Source organism: Herpailurus yagouaroundi, unplaced genomic scaffold (genome assembly GCF_014898765.1).
Source record: "Herpailurus yagouaroundi ecotype Mexico unplaced genomic scaffold, PumYag 210, whole genome shotgun sequence".
Lineage (NCBI taxonomy): Eukaryota > Metazoa > Chordata > Mammalia > Carnivora > Felidae > Herpailurus > Herpailurus yagouaroundi.
In genome coordinates, this window is record NW_024412441.1 from 11094002 (window position 1) to 11098614 (window position 4613).

Here is a 4613-nt window from a genome sequence, read left to right on the forward strand (position 1 = left end):
CCATTTCCAGCCTTCACGTCTTTTCATCCTATCTTAGTTCCAACCTGCATCCACCCAAATTTGAAATTCATTCTTTACTAGATTTGATTAAAAAATCTGTCCATATCTATATTTCATGAGAACATTTTTGCTGAGGATTTATAGAAGCAGTTGTGGAAAGGCTTTTTAATTGACTCTTGTATACTGTTTCCCTTTCTTCCTTACCTACTTTCTCCTCTCAACTTACTTTTATTCTTTTTTTTCCCCCTCTGGTAGAATTTTATTTGTTCCTTTCTGTAAAATCTTGGCCATTATTGACGCCTTTAGTGTCTGAGATTTTTGTCCTAAGAACAGTTTTTGCTGCTGGCCTTTCAAGAAAATACAGCATTTTCCGTAAGAGGCACTTTTATGTATAAAATTTTCTCCATCTCATCATACTCATGAGACCTATTTATAAGTTTCTATAATATGTACCACATGACCCTGTTGTGCTCTTTAAGTTGCCCTCCAAATGAACTCCCCTTGAGTTGTCTACCTTGCCTGAGTAGCGAGTTGCTCTAGATCTTTGTCAAGTTAGTCTATTGACTAATGGTATCACCATTCTGCTTGTGTGATTGGGGAACTCAACTGACCTCAAACCCTCATTTGGTCACATATCCCTGAGCACCCCTCTCTTATTTTCTTTAATTCAATGTTCTGACACTTGGCACTTGGCTAACCTCAGGGACCTGGTGAATTTCCAGACTTCACCTTCCCCATTTTTGTTCACCTTACTGTTTACTGAGTCCAAGTTCCAATACCATGGAAATGCTCAATAGGTATTTATCATCAATGATGAAAGCATGCTACTCTTTCTGCTTCAGGAAATCCATGGCCTGGTCACTGCAAAGTGTGTTTTTCCTAGGTTATTCTACTGCTTTGCTAAGAGGGCATCCTGGGGTATGTTTTAATGTTATGGTCCAGAATATACATTACACCTGGGCTCTGATGACATGAAATAAAATTTGGGGACAAAATCCACAGGAAATGAGAGCTAGTTTGAACCTAGATACTGTTTGTTTGTTTGTGGTTGTTTTTTTTTTTTGTTTTTGAACTAAGTTTCTTGTCCTCTTGCCTTAAATATAGCAATGAAGAAAGTTGTGAGTACCTAGTTTGATGAATAAGAATATAATTACTTTAAACTGGTTTGATGGCTCTTCTCAAGAGTGCCATGCTGTATCCCAATAATTCTATGTATTTACCTTAGGGAAATTTTTGCCAGTGTGCAGAAGGAAACGTGTTCAAGAATGTTCATAGCAGAGGAGGGCAGAAAAATGGCAGTGCCCATAAGGCAGACTCTGTTAAGGGGTGGGGAATGACTGGTAGCAGTTTGAGGGGCTCTGGGCCGGGAGACTGGATTCTCTTGGCCTTACTGTTGTGGCCTCATCTTGGAGCAGTGGGTCTCTGTAGCACCTGTTGCACATGTTGTGCCTACAGCAGCTGCCGGTGGCCTCCAGTTGGCCTCTAAGCCACAGAAAGAGATGGCGGTCTCTATTACAAAAGATCAAGGTGGAGAGAGTTTGTATTCAGACCATGAGCCTTGTACTTTGGATGAAGTCTAGTGACCGGCAAAGAAGAAAGCTGACTTCCATGATGAAGAGGAACAGAATATACTGCTGGTGTAGGATTTGGAAGATATATGGGAGCAGAAAGTTTTACCCTTCAAACCTGGAGCTCACATTCCAGAAGCTGATAAAAAGAATGACCAAATCTCACTGCACCAAAAAATAGACAGGAACCTTGTTCTGCTGGTCAAAGAGTAGCTTGGAGATCAGGATGTTTGGATACTCCTACAGGAAGAGTGGCAACCCAGGGAGACCTTCTGAGGAACAGCTGAGTGAATACTGGCCACACTCTCAGAAAAGGACATGGAAGCCAAGTTCCTGGCAATTGTACCCTGTGGCCACTACAAGTTCAAGTTCCCTCAGGCCATGCAGACAAAGTAGCCTCAGGGCCAAATTATGTGAAACAGGTTCCAGGCTCTGGGCTGTCAGCACAGAGCCCGACGCGGGGCTCAAACCCACAGACCGTGAGATCATGACCTGAGCTGAAGTCGGACGCTTAACCGACTGAGCCACCCAGGCGCCCCAGGGCCAAATTATTCTTAATCAAAGCAACGCTGTTAATTATTCCCACACCAGGAAGAAGGACCATCATGTTAGATCCCTAAGGAGGAGCTGGGTGACTATTTGAAACTGAAATACCTGGCCCAGGTTAGGAGGTTGTTCTTGGGCCTCTGATGGACTGCAGCGCCTGACAGCAATACTTTGACAGTTCTACAACTGGGGCCTTAAGGACATTATGTGGTTGCCCCATCTTTGCAGGGAACAGCATACAGCAAACTAAATTGAGAGAAATAAGTGAATTGATTCTTGGTGAAAAAGTGTTCATAGTATTAGAGGTAATGACAAAGAACTGAAAATAGCTCAAATATTTCTGAGCCAAAAAATCCGTAAATAAACTGTATTTTTATATAGCGCAATATTATATAGTGAAAAATTAATGAACTACATATACATACATTTACATGGATGGAACCAGAAGTAATTTCAGTAAAGAAGTGAGTTTTAGAAAACTATATAATAAGTAAAATACTCTTTAGACAATTAAGTATATTTTTCCCTAGTGACTTAACCAGAAAAATGAGATTTCCTGCAATTAAGAGGAAGAAGAGATGGAATTAAAGTCAATATTTTATTCTATAAGACTCTGTCACAATGAATTGTTCTTCCCTCCCAAACCTGGAAAACCAACAGTGTCAATTCTCCTTGTGGGAAACCTGAAAAACAACTGTCCACCAAGAAGAGAACACTGGAGAACCATATGGCTAACCATGACCGGGTGACTTCTCCTGGCAGTTTTTTCCTCTAGCCTTGAGCTGAAAAATTCCCTGAATTTGGGACACAATACGGGGACAAAGAATGATCTGCAAAAATAGGAAGTTTAAGGAGGAAAAGTATACTTAAAATATACAGGAAAAAGAAAAATGCAAACCCCATCTCTGCTAAAACATTTTTAAAAAAGCACCAATAATCAAAGCAATGTAAAACAAAGGTAGTTAACAAGTGGATAAAATTGGCAAAAACTAAATTAGACTGTACATTTTAACATTGTGTATTCACCTACACTAACAGAGAACTAAACTGATACAAGGCTTTAGGAGACATGAGTTTGTAGCAATGATTTTTAAAAACACTTATTTTCTGTGACTGGTAATTCTAATTTCAAAAGTAAATGTAATTCCAAGGTTTTTATTATTATTAGTGATGTGAAAGATTAGGAAAAGTATGATTGTCTGACAATTATAAATAGTGAAAAGGTTATGGTTGTGTATCCAGATGTTGAAATATTATGCATTATCTTTTAAAATTGCTGAAAAATATTTCAAGGCTTGAAAACGTGTTCCTAATATAATTAGAAACTGCTACTATAAACAAGAAATTGAACTATAATCTTCATATGATGTCAACTATATAAATATATATGAACATATTCATGAAACAAGTTTTCCTTCAGGCAGTCACATTATTGCTGAGATTCATCTAATTTATAATTTCAAGGTTTTCCAATTTATCTAAAGTGAACAGTTCTTTAAAAAAACTTAAATAATAAGAAAGCAATAAACTTTTTAAAATGATGTATTGCAGGCCTTAGAGGATTTTCCTTTCAACCTGTTCAGCTAAGCCTTCAGTGTGTCAGAAAGAGCACAGGCCAAGCATCAGGAGATCTAATTTTGCCACTAACTAACAAGCTTTGTTAGAAAATCTCTTTGAGCCGATTTCTTTGTCTTTAAAGTGTCCAGCCTATCTCAGAGGGTTTTTATGAGGATCAAATGGCATAATGTATTTGTAATCTCTTTAAAAGTATAAAGTACTCTACTAATGCTGGTAAGACAAAACACTCTCTTCCCAAAAAGGGATGGGAAACTCCTAGGTAATGTTTCTCCCAACACTTGTCAGAAGATCACAAATGGTGCTATCTGAAAGGGTACAGATATGATTCACCTATCTTGTCTTGAATGAAATGAACTTCAGTCATTCAAATGGACAAAGTGGACAAAGAATCCAGGGACAGAAATATAAAATTTAATTCTCCAGAGTCAAACTAAGTTCTGTCACTTGACTTAGTATTTTAGGATGGTAACAAGGTGGAAAAGTCTAATATGTCTCTAATCCAAATGGAAATAGGACATATAAAGGATAACAGAGGAGCAGGAAAATACTATGAACACCTTACCTGGGCCATCCTTACTTGAGGAAATAAACACTTCAACGTTCTTAACTTAGTCTTGATGGTTTTATGGCACCTTAAAATAATGATAAAGTTGGAATATCATGGGCAGAGTAGGAAAAGGGATATGGTTCTGGGGAAACCTGAGAAAGCAAGGGAAGTTAAAGATATATCTAATATGAACTTGTAGATAAATTTGACTTCCATTTACAGGTGATGGAAGGAAGATTTAATCTTTAAAAATTTTTTTAACGTTTATTCATTTTTTGATAGACACAGAGTGTGAGTGGGGGAGGAGCAGAGAGAGAGAGAGACACAGAAACCGAGCAGGCTCCAGGCTCCGAACTGACAGCACAGAGCCTGAC

The 4613-nt window shown here is 38.3% G+C and overlaps 1 pseudogene; it reads left to right on the forward strand.

The window, feature by feature from the left end:
* Nucleotides 1–1292: 1292 nt before the first annotated feature.
* Nucleotides 1293–1964, forward strand: LOC121016231 (39S ribosomal protein L46, mitochondrial-like; annotated as a pseudogene).
* Nucleotides 1965–4613: the final 2649 nt, after the last annotated feature.